Below are 12,014 nucleotides of genomic sequence, written 5' to 3' on the forward strand. Positions count from 1 at the left end.
CCTTTGAAAAAATATTATGTATCCTGAGCCACCATATTATACCTACTTTACCCACCAGAAGCTACAGTTTTCCACATAGGCTGGAGACTAGAATAACTCTGGAAGACTTTTTTAAATTAATAAGCAGTTTTGTTGTTTAAATTCCTTGAAGTAATTTTTAGTGTGCACCTAAAGATTACTAAATCTAAATTGGAAAGCCATGGAACAGTTGTTTTCTTAAGAAATACAAGTATGTCAGATCTAGTACACCAGCTATTTGGAAGGATGAGGCAGGAGGATTCCAAGTACAAGGCCAGCCTATGAAACTTTGGACCCTGTCTCAAAATAAAACAGTGGCTAAAAGGCACCTGCTGCCAAGAGTGGAACCCTGAATTTATTGCTGTGCCCCACGTGGTAGGAAGGAAGGAAAGAAACCATTTCCATGAGTTGTCCTGTGACTTCCACATGTTTATCCCTTTGTACATGAGTGAGCAAGTATATGCACATATATACAACTAATTAATTAAATGTAAAAAATAATAGAATTTAAGAGATTAAAAAGGGACATAGAGGTAGCTCAGCAGGAGATCACCTGCTTAGCATGAGTGAGGACCTAGATTCAGATCCCCAATACTGCAAAAGAATTTTTCTAAGAAAGCAATGAATGAAAGAAAGAAAGAAAGAAAGAAAGAAAGAAAGAAAGAAGTGAATTGCTTCCAACAGCAGACGTTCAAGTTGTTTCGCTGGAACAGGACCATGATGCAGGCAGAGACATACACCAGCCTGAGCACAGCAAGCCTCATTTCTTCGCCCAGCCCAGCATGTGCCTTCCACCTTCCACGCGAAAGGAAGATTCCGCATGGTGTCTGCCTTGGTCCTGAAGCAGACACAAGAAGCTTTGTCACCCATATCTTCTACTGACAGGTGATGGCGGAACCCAGAAAGAAAACAGTTTTTGCCTCACACTAGAAACCAAGGTAGAAAAAGAGAACTTGAGTCTCTCCTGAAAAATTCTCGATATGATAGGAAAATGGGTGGGGCAGGGAGTCAGCCAAGGCACCTGAAGAGAATTTCAAGAGGTAGTTGGGAGAAAGGGAGAGAGGGAGGGAAGGAGGGAGGAAGAGACAGAAAGAGAGAGAGAGAGAGAGAGAGAGAGAGAGAGAGAGAGAGAGAGAGAGAGAGAAAGGATGTGCATGAGACAAGAGGAGCGGGAAATGGAGGCAGAGCAAGAAGAAACAGAGCTAGAACTTGCGACCCTGGGAAATGAGGCGTATATAGCAAAGCACTAGTATCTGGCTGGAGGAAAGAACAACAGCATCAACTGCAATACTGTAGCAGCAAAGTCACAGAGAGACCCATGGAAATACCCATGCTTGAGAAACACAGGCACCTGTACTTTTCTAATATGAAGCAGTACTAAAGACGAAGTAGTACTAAAGAAAGCACCAGCTGCAGTGAGGTCACCAAGCAGAGAGCCGGCCACCACTAGAAACCGCTGAGCCTCCTCCTCATCACCTTCTGCCTTTGTGCTGAAGGTGCTGCGGCTCCTTCCACACTACTCGCCAGTTTGTAAGAGATGCAGAATCATGGGCCTCATCCAAGCCCTTCCTCAACCAGAATCTGTATTTAATAATATTTTTGAATGGTTTATGTGCATATTCAAATTTATGAAGCATGGGCTCTACTGTAAGAACCAAATTGAAGTGTTTAAATAGTATCAGCCATATACGGTAGGACTACAGAACCAAGAAGAATTCAATTCAACTTGTTAGATTATCTATTGATGTCCGTCCTATAAGAGACCAGGCCCTGGGTACTTCAGGAAGTAAAGAGCTACGGTAAGGCTAGGTTGCTGCAGTGTCCTTGAGTGCAGTGCAGGGAACACATAACTGCCTTGGACTTCAGAGAAGTGAAATCAGAGGTGACAGAGCATCCATCCTGTCAAAGCTGTGGTTCAAAAGGAGACCAGGAAGCATGTTGCAACTGCCCTGACTCTCAGACAGGTGGAAGTGGCCACAGGGAAAGTGAAAGGTCTGTTCTGGGTGGAGGGGACAACATGAACCCAAAGGTACAGCATAGGGACCCGCTATGTGTTTTGAGAGCGCCATGGCCTTCATCACAGGGCAGGTCAGACTACTGCAAGGAAACACTTGACTGCACTTCCAGGGACTAAATGGAAGAGCCCCCAAGCCAGTGGCATTGCCGGGGCCCTGTTCCTACCATGTAAAACTACATTGTAGCAGTGGGTTCCAACACTGGGAAATTTTTCAGTACATCACTGAACATAAACAGCTGTTTTTAAAATTCTCAGCCAAGGCTGTGCCTAGCACAGAGCAGATTCACTTAACACATGAGTTAATGAGGTCAGAGGACAAATCTATTACAAGAGGATCTCGCTCTCAGGGCAGAGGTTTATGTTACCGGGTTACTACAGAAGCATTGGCTGGTGAGTGAGTTTTAGTCTCCAAAAGCCAAGTAGGAAATGCATGTGGAATGGGAGAGACATGCGATGGCAAAGTAGCCCAAAAGCCAGGGTGGAAGTATCTAGAAAAGAGGAGACTGAACAGAGGCAGTCACACCACCGAGAATAAGAAGATGAGACGTCAAGAGGCACCGCAGAGATGGGAACTGTGGGGCTGTTTGTGAATTAAGTGTGGAATTACATCGGGGGGAGGGGGAGGGTGGTTCTGGGTGCTTGGGAGAAATGTGAAATTTGACACAAAGTTGTCCCTACTCATCTAAAAGAAAGACAGTTTACTGTTAGATTTCGAAAGCAGGTGGTAGGCTTGGGGCACCAGAGAGGACTGCAAGACCTTCAGTGGGGTTCACAGTGGAAGTGCGAAGCTTAGGATGCATGCAGAACTAGGAAGAAATAATGTAAAGGAAAATGCTGGATAACATCTTCAAAAAGCAAAAGGAAGTCAATGTACAAAGCAAAGAGGAGAGAGATCCCTAGATTAAAAAAAACAACAACAGCAACAGCAGCTAACAAGGAAGAAGAGAAAGGTTAGGGGAATGCATGATGTTGAGATCCATGAAGAAACAAAGAAATTGGGGAAACAGTAATAGCAAACAAGGAAATTGTATGTAGAGCGGATAGTAAATATAAAACCAAGCAAACGGAAGGCAGGGGTAACCTCAGCAGACAAACACTGGTCTTCAGATCACTGGAGAAGTAGGAACTTGGGAGCCTTAGAAAGCCAATTGTACTCTTTGTTTCCATGGACAAAGATTTTTTCACAAGTGAAGTCACTCCTGTAAGAAGTTAGCTGATTGCTCACATATATGCTCATATATGCGTGTGTGTGTGTGTGTGTGTGTCTGTGTGTGCGTGTGTGTGTGTGTGTGTGTGTGTGTTTCTGTCATTATAAGTTAAGCAGTAACATTTTCAAGCTCAGGCAGAAGGAAAAGAAAAACAAAAACCAAAAACCAGAGTTGGGATGTCTTGCTTATGGTACTCAGCACCATGCAGCACTGGTCTTTGTAGATTTTCACCTCTCAGAGTTGTTTTGATGGATTCTCTTTACCCCCCCCCCCAAAGCCAGGACATTTTACCATCATACCACAGTCCCATTTTGTGGGGCTATCTTCCAATTGCTGTCGGGCCTCATCATCTGCTGTGCCTGGGTGCCAGGCACTAACCAACCACAATTCTGTCTCTAATGTGACCGAGGAGGAAACGCCTCCATTTGGTTTCTTTCTGCCTTGGCTCAAAGAGACAGACTGTTTTCTTTGATTTTGGAAATCTGCATATTGTTAAAATGCTATAAGCTATTAACATTGTTTTTTAATACCAATGATAGTGGTTATTAAGCTCCTCTTAAGTCATTTACCTATGTAACCAAAACATAATATTATGCAAATGAGATACTTTAGGGATTGGGCTGCAAAACACTGATATCACCAGCACTATTCCAGTAAGGGCCGCCGTGCTCCCCTGTTTGGGAGAATTCACCTTTCCAAAAGCATTTACTACAAATGCACCCATGAGAGGTCAAGGAGATTTACAAGAATAGCTTATTTGATTTGTGGGTTTTGCCTTCAACTTCCTCAAATACTTAGAGATGGGTAAGTGTGTAAATGATGAATCCACAAATACTTGATTACTGAAAAATATAAAATCTGAACAACCAATGCTTTGACCTAATAAACACATTTTTTCACCCATATCTTAAGTAGCCGAACCTGCAAGCCAGTATTTTACATTCTAAGGACATTCATCTATGACAGGAAAGGACAGCCAATATTCAATGCACACATCATATTAGAATAAGATTGAAGGATTCTAGAAACAGGCAAAAGCAGACCTTGAAACACTGAAGGGGGCTGTCTGGAGCCTAAATGTTTGAGATGCGGTAACTTTCTTTTTTAAAATTGCCTCTTTATTTAATAAATACATTTTTCAGCCCTTCCTAGGTTGTTTGGACGCTGCCAGTCTACCCCATAACACGAATGTTTTGCTCTATTTGGGCACCTTTTCCCCCTGTATTTTGCTTCATTGTGACAAAGTTTGCAATAATCTCTGTGTGCTGCTCATCAGATAAGCAAAGCTAGAGAGAACCGCCACCTCCTCTCTGTATGAAAATGTTTCCAAATCCAGGAACTTTTGAGGCCATGCCAAAACTGTGTGCTCATGGGGGCAGGGGCACCTTGTTTTTCTTGAAGGACCCAGCACATTGACTATCAGAGTGCTCTCCAGAGCCATAGGAAGCAAAGCGTGAGCGACCTCCTCCTAGCCTTCCCCTCATCCCAAGGCCCGCACACAGCAGAGGCAAAACAGATGGTCCTCCCCCTCCTGGTTCCCTCCTCCCTTCCGCTGCCGTCCTGCAGAGTCCTCCCACCCTGAGCTGACACCTTCACCAGCTCTCCTAACCCAGGCTGCCCTTCCTAGCTCCCAACAAGTGCAAACTTTGGGCATCTGCTCTCAAGCCTCACCATCCATCCATTTCGTGGTCTTTTCTCTGCAGAATGCCCTTGGGACCCTAAGCTTCCACCCTCACCCTCTCACACCTTGGTACCCAATTTACTCATTTCCCTCTAGTAAAAAGTCTGTGAACCCCTGGACTTCCCAGGGGCAGAGGCTCTGCTGCTGACCCCTATGAGGCTCTCCTGGTTCCCCACATCGTTCTCCATGCTCCCCTTTCATCCTGGCTTATCCCAGTCCCCCATGGGGGACTCCTTGTACGTCTAGCTTCCACGACCTACTCGTTGACTCGAGGGGCTGGCGGGAGCCTCGCCTATGCGGCCGGGGCAGCGGCCGGGTGCCCGCCTCTACAAGTGGGGCGGCGGGACGAAGCGCAAACTCCATCCTTCGCCTGGGCGGAGGCGGCGGGGACCGGCGCGGAGCTGCTCGCCCCAAGCTTACCTCTGCGCGCGGGCGGCGGGCGCGCGGGGCAGCCGCTCCTGAGGCCAGGGGGGAGCTGTGGCCGGCGTCTGGGAGGCGGCGCTCCCGCCAGGGCTGCGCTGGGGCTTCGCGCAGACGCTCTCCCGCGGTCTGCGGCAGCCCGGGGCGGTGGCGCCGGTGACAGTTCTGCGCCGCGGCCCGCGGAACTGTCCGACCCAGCGAGCGGGAGCGCGGGCTGAGCGGCCGCTCGCGGTCTCCGTGCTCGGCGCCTGCGCGCCTGGCCTCGCCCAGGTGAGGGGCGTGTGCCCGAGTCCGCGCGGGCCACGGGGACCGGCGTGAGGACGGACGAGGCGCTCGGCGCGGGATGCTGCGGCCAGCCGGGGTGGAGGGAACGCCGCGGAGACGCCCGGGGGCGGCGCAGCCTTGGAGCAATGCCTGGCCACTGTGTCCCACGCGCCCCTCAGCCTCCAGCAGGGGTCAGGAGGTGGGGTTGGGGGCCTGAGGTTCCCCAAGGCGGGATGCCAACCTGGCGCGCGCCGGAGGCCGACGTGTCACCTATTGGCCAGGCGGACTGAAACTCTTCTTAGGAGATGCTCGCTACCAAGTATTGGCTCTGCTGGTGCAGCTCCGGTCTGGTGGGCGACGCCGAGCAGCCCCTGCGTGGGCCCAGGGCTTCGCAGTCCCGCAGGACCCGGGAGGCTCGAGTGCAGAGGAGGGGCTCGCCTGCCCCCCACTGCCAGACCTCCTTGATTGAAGTTTCAAAAACTAAACCGTGTCAGGGGTTCCCCCAGTGTAAGCCATCTTCTGAAAATAGTGCAGACACAGCCAGGGCGCTCGTTTCTGCGACTGAGAGCACTTCAAAGAAAACAGTGAGGGGGAAGGAAACATAATTCTAAGGGCTCAGTCTTCTGAGATGACTTCTTCGGGAAGAAATTCAAGGGTAACAAATGACAAGGGAGCTACGTAGTAGGCAGCAAAGATTTTTTTTAACCAGATGACTTGACTTTAAAATATTTTTCTTTGGATCTTGTCTTAGATGATTGACACTGGGGCCATAAATAATTAATCCGGCAGCTGTTAATGTCTTGGCATAGTGTCCAGAGTAAATATCTTCGAGTCCAACCAAAGTCAGCGAAGCTTCCGGGGTGGGTTTGAGATCTGATGAACGCACACTCAACACATTCCGGAGCCTTGTGAAGGAGCAGCTTGCCTTTTTTTTTTTTTTTAATCCACCTTGGAATGTCAGGTTATTGCAGCCGCCTGCGCACCTGAAGTAACCAGCGTGAGAGGGGACATTAATCTGACTGATGATCTTTATATTTTTAGAATCCAAATACCTTCTAGCTGGGCTGCCTCACTCCACTAAGGACAGACCCTTACTGGTATGTTTGTTATTATGACTGCCTTATTCGAAATGACTACAGGAGGCAAGCTGCAAAATTCATAACCCCCAAAGAACACCAACAACTGTAATTGCTTGAGCCCTTTTAAAAAATGATGGCCTTAACATATCTTCCTGTCCATAAAGGTTATATTGAAAGTAAGCATTTTATGAGTCCTAAGAATGCTGGCAAACAGAGGCCAGGAGGAAATTCTATGAGCACCCAGCTCCCAAGCTCTCGCACTTGAGAGTTCAGAGCAGCGTGGTTGCCTTAGCTGCTGTTGACCTCACAAATATTAGCATTCCCAGAAATCTACAGTGCAGGGCACTGGAGGCCTCCAGCCAACACCTTTGATTATACTTGGAGAATTAAAAAAAAAAAAAAAAGGAGCAAGCCCTAGAGACTAGAACACCTGTGAGAAGTGTTCCCCATGGCTTGCACAATTTAGCAGGATGTGCATTTTTTATGTCCTGCAATCTGCAACTATATCCTTCCCTCCTCCCTGTCTATTTTTAATCACTTATAGCTAAGATGTATGGTAGAAAATAATTTGAGGGTTGCATTTCCTAACAACAGCTGAAAGAAGCATAAAATATTTGCAGAGAGTCTCATTTTTTTTTTTAAAACTTGTGTCTTAAGAGAGGAAAATCTGTGCCCTTCGTGTCCCTTAACCAGGGCGAGTTAAAGGCATCTAGAAGCCCACATCCCAAAACAATTGCTACACCTTCCCAGAAAATACACTTCAATATGGAAACAACTGTAACTTAAAAGAAGAGGTGTATAGAGAAAATTAAATAAAGCTAACTTGGAAAGTCTGGCTGTCTGTTGGCAAATTTGGCATTGACTGTGCATTTCCAGAGCTGTGTGCTGTAGGGGAACTTCTGGTTCTCTGGCCCACCACCTTTTTCTTAAAACCGTTGTTCAGTAACAGAGACCTGACACCCTAAATTAGGAGCATTTGGATAGTAACATGCCAGGCTAGCATATCATAGAGAGACCCCCCTCACTGGGAAGAGCAGAGCAGAAAGAGATTTAAGTCTTGTCCCACTTTTGTCTTTATGAGGTATGTGGCTCTCTGAAAATCATTCTAAATGCAATAAAACCCCATGCCAATGAGCTTGTTAACTCTCCTTGCCCAGTGTGTAACAGTGATAAACAGATCATTGACCAACTTGAAAGCTCTAGAAATCACTTGGTTTTATAATACAATAGCACATGTGAACACCATGGCACATTATTTTATAAAACAAACCCCTGTTGACATTATATATTTCTTTGCAGCCATCAGTGAGACTCCATTCTTGGTGATGGAAATATACTTTGAAAGCCTCTTTTGTCATGGGACAGAAGGCCAGAATCGAAACTTCAGCTGTAGCTTTCCAGCCCAGGACGTCCATCCTATGGCATCCTATGACTGAGGCAGCGTGTCTCAATACATGTCTCAACTGCAATGCTGGGAAGTCATGATATATGGAAACTACGTAAAAACACAAGACCCCGTTGACTGCTGGGTATCCTGCTCGTGCTTCTGTTCGCCCTCATTGCCCCTCTGGGAGCTGTGCAACCCTTCACAGTGTTTTATAGATCTTGTTTCACTTTCCCACCAGTCTCCGCTAGGAAGCTTCCGTGATGGCTCCAGTGCTTCAGGATGAAGACAGAGGAGTTCCCATGTCAGAAGGCTTGACCTCTGACCTTGCCGGGAAATAGCAGCCACTCGCTAAAGTTCACCTTTTAAAAAAGTAGTGTGTGTGTGTGTGTGTGTGTGTGTGTGTCTGTATGCGTGTGTGTATGTATGTGTGTATGTGTGTGTATTTGTGCATGTGTGTACACACGTGTGTGTATGTGTGTATGTATGTGTGTTTCTGTGTGTGTGCCTGTGTGTGCATCTCTGTGTGTGTATGTGTGAGTGTGTGTGTCTCTGTGTGTGTGTATGTGTGTGTGTGTCTGTGTGCATGTGTATGTGTGCATATGTGTGTGTGTACACATGACACGGCATGTGTGGAGGTCAGAGGACTTGGTTCTCTCCTGTCACCTGAATACTGAGCACAGGGCATCAGGCTTCATGGGAAGTGCCCTTACCTGCTGAGCCACCTCTTCCGGTTACTTTCTTCATCGTTAACATGAAAGGATAAAAATACCTTCCTTATGGCATAATCCTGAGGACCAAAGCAAATGAGAAAATATTTCATAAATTCTAAAACACACCACAAGTGTCTGTTATAATTCATTTAAACAAATACTTGGGAAATAAATGAGAGGTCTATATCCATATTTGACAATAAAGTCTACAGTGTACTAGAAATGAAAATGTATGTTCCTGGTTCCACTTAAAATTACCAATTTAATGACTGTTCAACAATAACAATGATTTTTATCACATAAAATATAATACCTAAAATTAAAAACCCAGGAAAAACACTCTTAACAATTTCTAAAATATGCCTACGGGACAATACTACATATACTGAAAACTGCTTTTTTTAATTAATTAAACATTTTTACACATACATTTATATTATTACACACATATACAATAAACTACCTATAGCAAGAAGAACCATAACACAATCAATAATTATATAAATGTTACATTCTTAGTGTTTTGGCTATTTGTATTTGACAGACTTGAAGAAAACATCTTTCCTATCTTGGTGTGTCTAAAATTCTGAATGTAAATCAATCTCTATCACATCTTGTCATTATCAACTTAAAACATCTATCTAGACCTAAAAACATTTTAACTCATAAACAACTAAACTTCATTGTAAAACTAAGCTTTACAATGGTCTTCAACTCCATCAGAAACTTGAGAAGGAATAAACTTGATTACCTGAGTATGCATGGAGTGCAGGTTAGTAGCTTTCCAAATGAGAAGATGACAGAGAGAGTTTGCTACCTGAATAGTCACCCAAAACTCTCTATAATGTTGGACCATCTTCTTCAGCCTTCTGGCCCAATATATCTGACAGACATATTTGTGAGGCAGGAACTATTGAGGACTTGCTTACCCTTGTCTTGGCAGAGTTTGCCCATTGACTCTGCCTGCAACCAAGCTTTCCCTTTTTAGGCAGAATTCTGGCTGTGGTAGAAATGAGGACATTTTGCCCAGTGGCTTGTTTACCACATCTGAAGCCAACTCCATAAGGAGGTCCTTTGATGCTCATCATCCTCTTTGAGGTAGGTTGGGTGTTTCCAGGAATTAACCTACCTCATTGTCAGTGAATCTTTAAAGTAATAAAACCCTTTTAAATGCCATACTCTGCATGTCTCGGAGGTTTTTGAAGACCTTATCTAACCATCCTACCTTATCTTTCTATAGAATCATATCTATCTGCCACACCTAAGATGTATTTCTTGTGATAAAAGTAGACTAGTGATTCACATGACCATGATTTGATCAACTAACAATTAACTTGTATAACTTATTTATCCTAAACAGCCTGCAATAGCACTTTCAAAGTATTAGAAGTAAACCTTGTATTATAATTAAGTTATATGAGTATAATACTTCATATTAGAGTAGAAATATATATATAATGTATGTGAAGAATAAACTTATATTTGAATTCTATACCACTGTGTCTAGAATTAAACTCATTTTGCATCTATATACAAAATTCTATACCAGTGAATTAAAAATAACCTTGTGAGTGACAACTTAGGCATTAAGTTGAGGTGTAGATTCACTAATCTACTTTTTGTTCTATCTTCCCTAAATATTTTATATTCTCTCTTCTTTCTTTTTAAATTTTTATTTATTTAAGTAATTTATTCAGATTACACCTCAATTGTTATCCCCTCACTTGTATCTTCCCATTCCCTCTCCTTCCCTCCCTCTTTCATCCTATTCCCCTCCCACAGGTCTGTGACAGAAGGGGACCTCCTCCCCCACCATATAATCACAGCTTATCAGGTCTCATCCTGGTAGCCTGCTTACTCTTAGTATGGAATATTTTCAGTCAGCTACTAAATTGCATTTGTTTTCAAGCCCTAAAAAGGAGAGGCCACTCCCAGCCTAAGATTCTATAGACCAAATGACTGAATTGAAGTTCATGATATCAGAGAGTTGGAATGTTGCAGACAGGAAGCCAAAATTATCTTGGGCTCCCTTTAGTCCCCTTGACAGTCATTAATCATCCACCCTATATCTGATCTAACATTCTCTTAACCTTTAAATCAAAGTCTTGAAATACATCACTACATAGACTTGACTTGCCCAGCTTCCATCAGTGCAGAAGCTGAGAATGTCATTGGGTTGCATCTAAAAACCCAGAGCAGGGATTTCCCCTGCTTTGCTATAATCTGGCAACCCAACATCACTGTAATGTGGATGTTCTCACCCACGTATTGAGTAGAGACACTTACTTATGACTCTATTTTGTTCCTTGACAGTACAGATGTAAGTGCTTTCATGGTGGGAGATGTCATCTGGGAAAACTGAACCCATGTTCCTAGGCTGTGGTAACTCATAATTGGCTCAGAAAAAAAAACCAAAACAAAAAAACCTCTTCTCTTTGGAGAAAGATGCACCTCTGCAAATGGTACAAGACTTTCTGTTCTCTTTGAATTTCCACAGTTTATTAGAAATTAGTGAAATCTGTGTCTTAGAAGCTGTGCTCTTTAAAGCCCTAGCTCAGATTCTGCAACAAGAAAGTATTTTTAAAATATTTATTTATTATTTATACAATATTCTGCCTGAACAACAGAAGAGGGCACCAGATCTCATTATAGATGGTTGTGAGCCACCATGTGGTTGCTGGGAATTGAACTCAGGACCTTTGGAAGAATAGACAGTGCTCATAACCTCTGAGCCATCAACACCAGCCCAAGAAAGTATTTAAAAAAAAACAATTTGCATCAGTTATTCTTTTAATTTAGTTACATTTATTTATTGGGGAGCAGGTGCACGTGCCACACGTGTGGAGGTGAGAGGACAAGCAGCTTGGAGGAGTTGGTCTTCTTTCCTGTCAGGATTACAGAGGTGGAGCTCAGCTCTCGGCTCAGTTGAAAGTGCCTCTACCCAGCGGGCTATGGAGGTGGCCCCACTTAGAGTAATTAAAGATCTCTCTGCCCATTCAAGACAGGTAAGGGTAAATTGTAACAAACATTTTTGTGGTTTTATTGACCAGGTAGTTTTCAGGATCCTTTTCTCAAACATTTACTTAAAAATAAAAACATTGTTAGACCTTTAAGGTCAATGTGTTGGCTTTTTTATATGGAAGTTCCAACTTAAACTGCACATTTATCTCTAGAACAATCAATTAAAAAATGTGGAGGAGTTTGTTTTGGATGGAAATCTTAAAGTTACC

The 12,014-nt window shown here is 44.2% G+C and overlaps 1 protein-coding gene across 2 annotated transcripts in view; it reads right to left on the reverse strand.

The window, feature by feature from the left end:
- ZNF385B (zinc finger protein 385B) overlaps nt 1-5,533 on the reverse strand; it is a 384,275-nt gene extending 378,742 nt beyond the window's left edge. The window contains exon 1 of one of the 2 annotated variants that reach the window (XM_084799806.1): nt 5,345-5,533. The gene's annotated coding sequence lies outside the window, so the exon portion shown is untranslated. The remainder of the gene's footprint in view (nt 1-5,344) is intronic. The other variant, XM_084799808.1, reaches the window with a different exon arrangement.
- Between the last annotated feature and the right edge of the window lie 6,481 nt (nt 5,534-12,014).

The sequence above is a fragment of the Acomys minous genome, assembly GCF_964271855.1.
Source record: "Acomys minous genome assembly, chromosome: 10".
Lineage (NCBI taxonomy): Eukaryota > Metazoa > Chordata > Mammalia > Rodentia > Muridae > Acomys > Acomys minous.